The sequence below is a fragment of the Symphodus melops genome (genome assembly GCF_947650265.1).
Source record: "Symphodus melops genome assembly, chromosome: 23".
Classification (NCBI taxonomy): Eukaryota; Metazoa; Chordata; class Actinopteri; order Labriformes; family Labridae; genus Symphodus; species Symphodus melops.
Window position 1 is genome coordinate 5656715 of NC_136713.1, and position 13123 is coordinate 5669837.

The 13123-nt window shown below is 42.8% G+C and overlaps 1 protein-coding gene across 6 annotated transcripts in view; it reads left to right on the top strand.

Moving 5' to 3' along the window:
- Nucleotides 1-13123, top strand: part of zeb2b (zinc finger E-box binding homeobox 2b) — a 332710-nt gene that overhangs the window by 239672 nt on the left and 79915 nt on the right. For all 6 annotated transcript variants that reach the window (XM_079336136.1, XM_079336141.1, XM_079336138.1 and 3 more), the window contains 2 exons: nt 151-224; nt 7943-8026. The gene's annotated coding sequence lies outside the window, so the exon portion shown is untranslated. The remainder of the gene's footprint in view (nt 1-150; nt 225-7942; nt 8027-13123) is intronic.

The following is a 13123-nucleotide window of genomic DNA, read 5'->3' on the forward strand; positions in this document are numbered from 1 at the left end:
AGCTTTAGTATAAAACCAGAGTTCAGCTCCTCGTGTTCGTCTGCTGGCTCCGAGCCGCTGACGTGATATTTGACATGAGATGCCAAGTGTGAGAAACTGTGTGTGTGTGAGAAGAGTGTGTGTGTTAAGTGTGTGTTTTGTTCTCCTCAGGGTGTGAAGATATTAAACCAACTGGCTGCGTCGGTTTGGAGCCTGCCGATTGATGGACCGGGACAGATGCTCAGGTACACACACATACACACACACACACACACACACACACACACACGCATACACACACACGTACAAACTTTGTAGACGTTGAAGTTTTGTGTTGGTGTCGATGCGTTGCCTCTAAAACTTGAATGCTGTGTTCATCTTTATTTTTTAAGATTTGCAAAGATTTGGGGATTTCTTTTTGGTGTTTTATTTGAAGATTTTGAAGGCTCATTTTTTTATTTCAGGGCTTTAATTTTTTATATTTGTAAGGTCTGCATCTGAAACTTCTCATTTCTTTGTAGATTTTTCTCTTTTTGCTGCTTCTTTCTTAAACGTGAACGGTCTCACTGCGCTGCTTTTTCTCAGAATATAAAAGATTTGAGTTATTTTTCATCAACATAGTTTCAGGAGGATTTTGTCAATTTAGTTTCAATTTAGTGCTTCTTTTTTTCTGAGTTTTTTTTGTATTGTTTGCTGTGTATTGATGTGTCTCCTTCATAATTCTGATCTGATGTGTTTGAACAACAAAAGAGAAAATGTGAAGCCAGCAGATATAAGACTTTTCACTTTGTAATTCTCCTCTCCTGAAGTGAAAAGGAGCCCAAATGTCATCACCTTCAATGACTGTCCTTAAACTTCCTGTGAGGCAATTCAGAGTCCACAAAACCACAACCACACACACACACACACACACACACACACACACACACACACACACACACACACATAATTCTCTGTGCGACACACAGTTTCCCAACAGGTGCAGGAGGAGATCAAGTTGCCACACTTTTCTTCCTCTTCTCCTTCCCGCCTCTCTCTTTCTCGAATTAATGCCAGTAAGAGCGGCTTTACAGACATTTCTGATGTGCATGTGCGTGTGTGTGTGTGTGTGTGTGTGTGTGAGAGTGTGTGTGAGTGCGAGAGTGGGGGGGTCGCTAATAACCAGGCAAGGTACACTAATCTCCGATGGCAACATTTGGTTTACCTTAAGCTGGAGGGACAGCTGTATTAAAAGCAGGAATTATCCTAATCAGTTCAAACTCCATCCTCCTCCCTCCCCGCTTCACCTCTTTGCATATAAAACTTCCACATTAGGCTTAAGAGTACAACGGCTTAGCCGCTGTTCGCCCTACATCTGTCTTCTCCCCGTGACGACCAATCAGGAAGGTGGACGGAGGGATGAAGGGGAAAAAAACAGGAAGGTGGATGAAAAAAGGAAAGAGAGAGAGAGAGATGGAGGATGGTGGGAAAGAAGAGAAGAAGAAGAGGGAGGGGGAGAGTGATGGAGGGATTTCTACGTCAGCTAAAGAGGAGTCTTCTGTGAACAGTTTAAAAAGGTATTTGAGGAGAGTAGTACAGTGTTTGACGTGTTCTGCTACTTCTGTCCGTGGCCACTTTACAGATGTACATTTCACTCTTTGCACAATCCCAAAAATGCACGCACTGCCACCAGCGCCCCAAGATCACTGATGTTTGACATGAATGATATCTAAACAAAGCTGGACTTTTACAAACACGTTTTATCTTTTGCAATTTTGCAGAATCGAATCAATCACGCATAAAAAGCAGGCTGGGTGTCCTGGCTGCTCGAGCGGTGCATTGTGGGTATTGGAGTCTGTTTATTATTGCAAACAGCTGGTTATAAAAATGATGTTTGATTTGACTTTCCTGCAGACAAAGTCTCAAACTGTATTCTTCTTTTGTTTGTCTAAAATAGCTTCCTGTGCTTTTGTTGCATCCAGCTGAGTTCAGGTTAGCGTAGCTGCTCGTGCATGTGTGTACGATAAGGTATAAGCGCACACACACCATCTGTGCAGGCGATCTTAGACTCACATTTTGATGTTCAGTGGTTGCCAGGTGTAATTGAGTTCTCAGGAAGAACTGAAACCTTCCTAAAGAAAAGTATTTTCTTTCTTCTTTTAATTTCACAGTTTCAGTGAAAACAACATCTTCGACCTATTTCTCCTAACATGAGGTATATGCATTCAGACCTGTCCCTGCTTCACTGCAAACAGCTTCTATCCTGCATTTTTTTTTTTTTTTTTTTGCCTCTCTCCGAGGCCCTCGGCACCATAAATCCGACTGATTACTCCGCACCCCTTTTGCTTGACTGAACCTTCACAATCAGCCGTGGCCGCCAACAATGAGGCCCTGATGAATCAAACATCCATGGCATTAGTTTCACCTTGCTGCCCCTTTCCCATGCGCCGCCGCCTCTTTGTCAGGCCACGGTTTGATGAGAAGGACTACTGACACTGGCTGCACCTATTGATAGACAATTCTGTAAAGACGGACCCCAACAACCCCACCAAAGAGCGAGTGCTGCCCCCCCCCTCCCTCCCCCTCTCTGCACCCAGAAATAGGCGACAGAATTTGATTGGAGCACTGGGCTAAAACCCCTGCTGTCTGGTTTGTAGGAGGCTTTGTGTTCAGTTTTTGGCTCTTGGGGTGTCCAGTATCTGCCAGTGAGACTGTACTATTACGAAGGACCCCTACACCCAAAACACACACACACACACACACACACACACACAGACATACACACAGGGGGAAAGAGCGTTTAAGAAATACAGAAACTTATACAGATCAGGTCGTAGAAAATCGTAAAAAAGTTGTGTGCATGACAAAGCTATGTGTGATTTCGACACAGTGGAAGTTTTCACCTGAAGTCTCAGTGACTCTCTCCTCTCAGCCATCCTATCACTACCAGAAGAGGATCAGGAGATCAAACCCTTATCGTACCGTGCAAGTGTTCAGCGGGCACAGGGACCATTGAGTGTGTGTGTGTGTGGGGTGGGGGGGGGGGGGGGGTAGAAAGAGGGAGGGGAGAGAGAGAGAGAGAGCGCGTGGCTGCACACTCTCTCAGCAGTGAACGCTCATCCAACGTGCTACCCACAATGTTTTATTCATTGAGATGCATTTTTGATTATATTTGAATTTAATTGACATTTGGAGATAAATGAAGAGTCTCAGTCCAAACTGAGACATCCACTACTGAGCAGAATTCACACCTCTTCACAGGAAGTGATGAGCAGCATGAAAATAAAAACCACACTCAGCCTTTTGGACAAGTTAGACATGTCCTTTTTAATATTTTATATCGACAAAAACAAGCTGACAGGATGAAAGATGTGGATATTTGTCATGAGTGAAGGGATGACAGTCACTTTCTTCGAGTCAAACTTTAATGTAGGTCAGGGAATATATTTTTTGTGCAGGAGTGGAAGATAGATTATTAATCCAAGTGTCACAATTATACAGAAGAATCTACTGCATTACATTTCAGGGACAGTGCTGCTCTCTGTGCTTTAGTGCAGATATTTTTAGTCACCATCACGCTAGCATGCTAAGCTAACTAGCCTCCTTTTTTAGTCTGCAGTTTTGTTTTTATATGTGCACAGGAAGTTTACACACGCAGCTCCTCCTGCAGACATCACTGCAAGTGTGAAAATAATACTCCCATTTTCTGACTGACTCTTGAATCGCCTCGTGTCTCTGCAGTGGGTCAGTCTTTGTTCGAGGGGGATGCAGGGCGGGGGTTGTCACAGCACACAACTTTCTATGAACTGTTCAAATGAAGGGACTGCAAAGACCTTCTTTCAGCTCGGACACAGCCACCGTTTTACTTATTCCAGAGAATTTCCAAATACTTTAATGAATATAAAGCTTTTGGCTACTTATAGTATGTACAAAGTTCCTAAATGAGTCCTGCATGGCTCAGAAGTTAGACTGGTTGGGTGTTGGATGTGCCTGGATCTGTCCCAGCTGAAATCAATACAAAAACACCAGTGGAGGATTTTTGAAAGAGAACATCCAATCAGAGGTTTGCATCATGTTCAAATCACTGATAAAGGAAAAAGAGAAATAACATTTAGGACAACTAAGAAATCTGAATTTAGAAACGTTCCTGTTCGAGCTTGAGCGTTTTTTTCCAGTCGTGAGCGTCCTGTGATGAACCGTTGAAAGCCTTTTGGTAAAAAAAAAAAATGTGACCACGCTTATTGTCCAAACTTACAGTCAGGCTTAAATGCTGCAGAACTGTCATTGTTGTTGTTGTTGTTGTTGAACATGAAACAGACATTTGGAAGATATCCATGGACTAAAGAAAAAAAAAATCCCTCTTTGTTCGGGATGACGGCTTCCCTTCAGTCTCATCATGTGTCCAGCCCAGTGAGGTTTAAATCTGCCCACCTGTCCACACGCTAATCCCCCCAGCCTTATTACAAAACTGTGCAATTAATTAAGGGCTCAATCGCTGGGATTAGTAACCTACATTCAATTTGATACTCATATCAGTAACTCCACAGTTTGAGAAAGATGTGCGTGTGCAGCAGAAAAAAACGGGTTTGAAATGCCTCAAAAATCGTTTAATTTTAGTTTGAGTTTAATTTGAATTTTCACCAAAATAAAAACAAACAAAAACAAAACAACAAGAGGTGCGACAGCAGTGCCTTTCTGGTTTACAGTGGAATTACAGAGATTAAGATAATCTCCGCTGTATGTTTACAGCATCATGAAACAGGCCTGATATAATGACCGACAAATCTGGATTAGGTCATTCACAGCAGAATAGGGAATTTATCCCGATGATTATTGTGAGCAGCCTGTGCTGAAACACAATCCCTGCCTTAGCTGGACACAACCACACGCACACACACACCTGTACACACATAAGCCTGCAGGGCTGTGTGTGTATTGTTTTTGTGTGTATTGTTTTTGTGTGTGGTATTTTAAAATGCCCTCTGTTCATTTTCATTCAGTCCTTATAAACGCAGGAGCAGTGCTGTAAAAATGACACGGCAGCACGTAGAAGTGTTGTCAGGAGGTGTGTGTGTGTGTGTGTGTGTGTGTGTGTGTGTGTTTGTGTGTGCACAGGGCCGTTACAAAAGCAGGTTACGGCAGCGCAGAAATGACACGGTGCAACAGATGATGGGCATTATCCCATCAACCTGCTGTTTCTGCACACACTCTGTCCCCTCTGTGTTCCCTTTGAAAGGACAGCAGGAGTGTGTGTGTAAGAGTGAGAGAGACGGGTGAAGGCGGGAGGGAGAGAGGCTCCGTTCACACACACACACACACACACACACACTCACACTTTCATGCACGCACACACTCTGCACCTGTCACAAACAGCCTGTCAGAGCAGGAGAAAAGAAACTTTCAGCCGCGGAGGGAAGAGGTGTCTGTTTGATCAAACTGCACTGATCAGACTGTGTGATTGTTAAAGCTACAGAATATCACTCCAAACTGAACTGCGGTACCCATAATCCTCTTTCAGGGTGAGATTGTATCTGTAGTCAGAATCAATCTGTTCCTCTTATCACTGTTTTCATGATGATCAGGTATCAAACCTGCAGAAGCAAGAGCACACTCAGCCACTGTGGGATTGTCTCAATTTGCTGTACTTGCCTTTTGTGTCATACGGCCCATGAGCAGGGGTTGTGGGTTTGAGTCCAGCCTCTGCCCTTTGCTGCATGTCGTCCTCTACTCTCTCCTTCCTGCATTTACCGTCTCCATTCGGCTGCCCTATCCGGTGGAGGCAAAATAATAAGAACTAGCCGTTGTTGTTGTTTCAGCTTTTTTTGATGAAGTAGTTTTCCATGTTTGTGACTTACTCCTCAGAACTTTCTCTGCAGTTTCTCTCCTGCCGTTTCAAACAGCCAATAGGAGGTACGTGATTCATTTATGAAGCCAGCAGCGTGTACGTGTCGTTATATTGAGCGCTTCAGCAGAAGGTACACAGATTGTACGTGGCACAAAGCTGACGGACACACACACAGGTTTGGATAAAGGGACAATACTGGCCCGGTGTATCTGCATCTCCATACATTCAGGTGTAAACCCCCTGTGTAATGCACCTCACCAGAAGGTTAACTTCACTGCCTGTAAATTACCTCCGCCCCCACACCTCCACCATCACCGGACAATAGGCTCAGCAGTGGCCCGGTGATTGCCTCTTTTCAAATGGAAATGCTGGTCGCCTCTCTTCTGCCAGGTTCCCCTAAGCAGTGTACAAATTACAGTTTACAAGGCATGGAGGACTGAAAAAAAAAAAGAACAAGCAGATAGACACGGAGAGAAAAGGTGGGAGGGAGGGAGAATAAAAACAGAATATCTTTTCTCTCGCTGTTTTTTTTTTAATTCGGCAAAGTGACATGTAAATTAGCCTTTAAGTGCTCCACTCGGGGACTGTGATCGTGCCCTAATTGTCACAGTCAATTGTGGCCAACAGTCTCTTCAAACCGGGCAGCTTTTGACAACAAGCACGCTGGGATCAAAAGACGAATCATCGACTCCCCTCCCGACACACACACGAGAGCACGTGTGTGTTTTTGGGCTGCTACAAAGAAAAATGGTGAAAGTGAGAGGTGAGAAATGGCATGAAGTGCGGGACAAAACAGCAATTTGCTTCCTACTCTAACTCATATCAACATCCCCCTAAATCCTTTGAGTGTTGAGATAACAAACGCCAAGAATGGCAACGCTGAGAAAGATGGTTTGTCCAAAAATGAGTAGAGGAGGTGTCCAGCGCACCCATCAGACCGTGAACCAACTTCTCTCCGAGTCCTGTGGGGCCATAAACTTTAGCAGGAGGATGAAACGGATATGTTTGTCCGAGGCAGAGCTGCAAAATAATGCTAACACTTGAAACCACAAAAAAACAAGCCAACTGCAAACTCTGGATTTTTATCGGAGAGGCCGAAGGGTTCAAAGCGGACTTCTCTGCAAAGTTCTGCCACAGTAGGTGAAAAAAAAACACATTACTGTCTAGATTTTAAAAAGAGATACTTTTTGGTTAAACACTTTAACACTTTCTTTTTTTGCCATGTTTGGAGGCAGAACGTTGAGATTTGTGAAGTTTGGTCCATCGTAGATGAAGTCTGTGGAGTCTTGGTTTGTTATGCCGAGCTAACTGTTGGCTCGTTGACATCCTCTTGTGCTGCCACTTCTACTAAAACTACAAGCTGACCTTTTAAAGGTGTTAATACTCTATATTTCTATAAGTAAGTTTACTCCAGAAAACACTGGATGCTTTTCACATGAACTCTTTAAACTCCTGTTCTAAAGAAATGGACTATAATTTGGAGAACCCAAATGGTTGCGTGCCAACTTGGGCCAGTCTGCACCAATTTTAGACTCATAACTGCTCCAGCCGTCCAATCCTTGGAAAGTCAGCTGATGTCCCAGAAATGCAGACACAGTTTTGGTTTGTGAGGACTCGACGGGCCAAACAACGTGCGATTAAGTCAGGCATGAAACTAACTTGACGTAATCTCTCCAACAGCCACTTCTTTACGATGAAATGATGAAACATCTCAAGTTAAACAATGAATGAATCTTTCTCTGTGAACACCCATCCACAATAATCATGACCATGTTTCACAGAAAAGACTGCAAGTCCCATGATCCCATGCTACTTTAGGACATGATCAGAAAACTACATACTGTATATATAGAAACCTCTTCGACTCCTATCTGAGTTTTTGTTTGGAATCATTTGTATAAAAGTTTTAGTTTTATTGTCCTTCCCAAACTCGTCTTGGGAATTGCATGTCAAGATGTAATGACTTCTGGGTAATGAAGTCCTCTGCACTCTTTATTTTTATTGCCCTCTGCAGGCCTTTGGAACGGCAACAGTCTGAAATGTCTAACTGAATTTCAGTGTTTGTGCATGTTTTCTCTTCTGCTGGACTGCAGATCATGTAACTTATATTAAATATACGTGCTGTTTTCTTCATGACAGAGTATCAAGCTGCCAGATGATGTCGGCGTGCAGAGATCTGACTGAGGGGGAAATGTCTGAGAGCTGGACCCGCCTTCTGCAGCTGTGAGTCAGATCTTTTAATTCCATCTCTGTGTCCTGAGAGGATGTAAACTCATATACAGTGGCAGATATTAAGAGTACGCCGATATGCAAATGTCTGTCGAGATTAGAGCTACAACAATTATTCAAATGTTTGATTAATTATTCATCGGAGACGGCGTCAATTATTCATTCCAGCGAGCGATAAGTCGCCCTTTTCCTTTTTTTTCTCTCTTTCTTATCAGAGTGAAAAGTTTTTTTTGGTGGGATCAATCAGAATCCCAATCAAAAGCATTTTATTTGTCGAGTACAGTAAATGTGGAGTATAGGATTTGTTTTTGGTGGCTCCGGTTCAGAAACTGGATCTGCAGACATTTAGACTCATCACATGACACACATACAGTATATATGCACATACCTGCTTCTCTGTCTGCTGCTCCGACGTTCTCTACTCTTGATTCGTTCTGACCACTTTAAAGGCCTATTGAAGCAGCTGAATAATAATGTTGTAAAGATTTTGCGTCATCACTTTATCATGTACCAAAACATCCAGGCTGGACTCTATCCAGGGACTTCTCCCTCTACAGCTCGTTTTTGTGTCCCGTCAGAAAAAAGAGCAAAATAAGAAGGAATGTGTCCAGGAATAACACCGACTAAAACGTTTGACTTATCTCTGGACTCTGGTTCTAGACGGCTGTAGTTTCAGCAAAGCGATTTGAAAAGGATACGAAAGCAATATGACACGGTACAACCAACATGAGCACCGTACGGCCTGATTCACTTGTCTTCCACTCTGGAAGACAAGTGGTCGAAGAGCAGAAGGGTGAAAATCACAGCAGACTTTAAAACACGGACAGATCGGGAGCTGCACTTTCAATGATGATCAATACTAGAGAGAGAGAAAGGGGGAGGGAGAGACGGGAGACCCTTTTTTGTGTCCAATTCTTTGAACTTGCAGCCGAAGCACACGACAAACCCGTCAAACCTCATGTACTTAAAGGTATCAATTTATTATGTTAAAAATCCTTCAGACACCTGATGACAGCTTTAAAAATGTCATATAAAAACACATTTATTCTCATGACATTCGTATAAACAAGACTACAGACCATTTACTTCTTTTGTTTTTAGCGTTAGCTTTAGCCTCACGTAATCATTGCTGGAGTGATTAAGATGCGTCCTGCTCATTATCATCAACAGCTTTGAATTGATAACCCTGTGAAACATTCATCTGCTTCCTGCACGAAAAAACACCCAAACATATGAAACACAAGACGTATTGAAGGCTGTAATGACAGAGAGTCTCAGGAATAATCGGACAGAAAGAACTGTTTCAGTCCCTTGTGATGCTAGAATAATAAAAGTTTAGTCTTTTATGGAGTTGTCTTTCCAAACTTGTTGTGTTTGGGAAGCCACAAAGCGTCTGACCTCCTTCTACAGGAGAAAAAGGATCCTTACACATGATGTGTTTGTTTTCCCCCCTCACTCGAATAAGTGGTCATTTGTAGAAGCCTCCACACAGTTTGCAGCTAACAAGAACAACATCAAAAAAATCAATACTTTTTGGTGTGAGCATTTGTTTCTGCAGCAGTCTCAGTCGGACGTGGAAGCTCGCACAGAGATCAGAACTGCTTCTCTCTTTTCTCCCCCTCTGTCTCGCTCACGGCAAATGTAAACTGCATTCATTTCTGCATGTTTGCAGAGTTCTCTCAGATCACAGGGCCGAGCCTTCGCCTCTCGCTCTTTAATTGTCCGTCAATCTGAGGAGATGTTGCGGCGCGGTGGCTATCACAGAGACCAAACCCCGTGGAGAGATGTGAGGTTTGATGTAGCTGGAGCTGGAGGAGCCACAAACAAGCGGCGAGAGGAGATGTGATCTAGGATGCTTCTGTGTCATGCATTCAGAACGCCACCAAACAAGCGTTATTTTAATTAAAGAGAGGCGAGACTCGCTCCTGGAATAAAAGCACAAACTGAGAGCTGAGGGTTGAACACTTGAGAGCGCGCTCACTTGACAGCTGTTTTGAATTGTAGAAGTGAATGTTCAAACTGTCCCTCCTCTTCTTCTGCAGAGCCGCTCTCTGGTCAAACCAGCTTTGTTTGATTCTCTACATCACAGGAGGAGCTTCTAATTGTATTTACAGCAACTTCTCCTCCAGCTGGGGGCTGACTGCTCAAACTTTCACAACATTTATTATTCTCTGTGCACTCTTCACTAATAAATTTATAAGCCTTATTTAACATCCTCAGGACAAATTAATCAAAAGAAGATCTCCGGGTTCCTGATAAATTTATTTCCACTGAATGACCGCTCCTCAGGGCAAATATGAATCACATAATGACCACAAAATCCCCTCTTACTTCACGTCTGAGAGATGTCATATGTCAAACTTACACATGATGCAACCGCTGAGTAAAGCATCACCACCCAACACATGAGGACACGCCACTGTAGAGCTGCTGCGGCTCACTGTCGGCTTACAGGAGTCCTCCGATGCTTCATGGACTCATTTTGAAAAGATCATGTCTCCATGTTCTGAAAACCAGAGGTCAACATTCAAACGGGATGAGAGTCTTTGACATGGTGTGATTTGTACGGAAGCCCACGGAGGCCAAAGAGAAAAAAAATATGTGATTTAATTTTTGAAACAGATTGAACCGATTTGTCACCTAAATAAAGAAAATGTTTGTTTAGGAACATTTCTCATTGTTATGTTTTCAACTGATTTAAAAAAGAAGACAGAGTATTAGAGTTAAAAGAGTTTGTTGACTAGGCATATTAAATTTGAAAGCGGTTTTATACGAGGGTTGAAATAATTATTCTGAGAGGTTGTGTCAGAAGAGAAAAAAAACATATTTTTCCACCATTTCTTTTTTCTGTGAAAAGAAAAAAATAATTAGCTTTGCCCATTTTATTTCTGTGTTGCGTTTTTGAATGGTCCAAACAAAAAAGTGATTTACAACTCAGAAGACTAATATTAGGATCAGATGCAGAAACTAAATGTCCTTCTCCCCTCTGGACTTCTGTAGTTCTGACAGACATTTAAAAGTGAATGTTAGGGCATGTCATTCCCCTTCAGATATTCTCTTGTTTCCTCCTGGTAAGACTGTAGCTGTGGAGTAAATGCTGACTCATTGTTTTGCTTGGAAAAGTGTCAGATTTGTTTGTGCCAACAATTAAAGTCTAAACTGTTGGCTCTGTTTATCTGCTCCTTCAGCTTTAAGCTGCAGACATCAACCTTAGTTTGATAAAAACCTGTCGACACATCAGTCTGTGTGTGTGAGCTCTGACCTTTGACCTCATGCTGGTTCTGTTTGTATGAAACCAGTCATCATATTGCGACCTCTAAAATCTGTAAAACTTGACTCAAAGAAGGGTTTTTCTCTTTCCCTCATGAGGCATCGTCTACAGTCTGTGAACAACACAGAGAGGAGGGGGGCTCGAAGCCCTCGTACTCTGCAGGCTGCAAAATGTGCAGGACCACTGTGACTTCAAACCTCAGAGTTATCACAAAGACAGGTTGACAAGAAGAGAAAATATAATGTTGGATGTTTGATTTATTGTCTATCACTGTCGTGTGAGTCATCCTACATCCTTAAATCTGAGGCCGCGGAGTCGTCGAAAGTCTCGAGCTCTGTGTTGACTCACTGGGCAGGAGTCATGGTGACGATGAGTCCTCAGACTGTAGCAGGTTTTTTTTTTTAGGAGCTGCTGGGTGAGAGCAGGCCTGGGCAAAGATTCATCAGTGGATGCTCGTCGACGTCATGTGACTCTCACAGATCTAAATTAGGCCAATAATCAGGGACGCCTGGCGGCAGAGCTGCTCAATGCACAAGCGTATACATGCGAGTGTGTTTCAGACTGTAGGCGAGCTCCAGTGTGCCATCTCTCTAGCTCTCTCTTTCTGTTTCTGTGTACCAGGGAAGCTGCAAAAGCGTGCTGGAAAACATTTATCATATATAATTATGGGATGTCTTTTGCATGATCTGATGGTCGACGTTCTCTTTGTGAAACATGCGATGTGCAACAAGATGACTGACCTGATTTAAAAGAGGATTTTATTTCACTCTGTTATGAAACCTGCTGCTGATCCACCTTCCACTCACGGCTTTATGTCGAGCAGAGGTCATGAATGTTCGACTTTCTGAATGAAATATGTAGAGGAAAAGATACTGGATATTTAAAAACAATCAAATACAGTGCAAGAATTGGATGATAGTGTAAAGTAAAAGGATATCCTCATGCTGCAGTGACCGTTCAGATTGATTTATTGTGATCAGTATAAGGAGATGTGACACTGTGCAGTAAAATAAATCAGGAGTCATGTGTAAGATATGAAGCATTTTACTCATCAGAGAAAACAATAAACAAATTCACACACAAAAAGAACTCTAACCTGCAAGCGTTTAAAGTACAAAGGATATTTTTAGGCTGTTCAATTTGTTGTTTTTTGATGCACACGTGCGATTTGAACCATTAAAAATATTCAGCAGAGAGACGAGCTGCTCACTCTCACTGACCACGCTCGAGTTTGACTCTTTTACTGAGGAATTAGATTTTTAAAAACCAGCAAAAACATTCAGTCAAGAGGATGCTCTCACGCTGCAGTGACCTCTGACATCCTCACGTTTGATTTCCTGTGAACATTATCAGAGTGTGTGTGCAGACATGTTTGAGCGGCATCAGGGTGAAATGTCGATCTTTGTCGCGTGAAGTTGGAAGGCCAACGACGGCAGCAAGTGAGAGCTCCAAACATACAAACACAAGTCATAATTAGCCTGACAGATCGTCTCAAACATTCCTGCAACCCCGCTGCACCGCTGTGTTTGTGTTTGTGCTGTCAGAAGCAAAAAGAGGGCCTCTCTTCTCTCTCTCTCACACACACACACACTCGCATACACTCAGGCAGAGGCAGAGAGGGAGAGAAAATTAGGATTATAATCTTGGTAATCAACAGTCACGCCTGAGGCAGACAGCTGCACAACTGCACAGCTCCAATTTAGGTGTTGGACATTAAAAAGTATTAAACCCAATTGAGTTTCCACTTATTGATTTGTCTGGGGCAACATTTCAACTTCAGGAAAAAAAACTCACCATGATAATGTACTGCAAAAAGATTT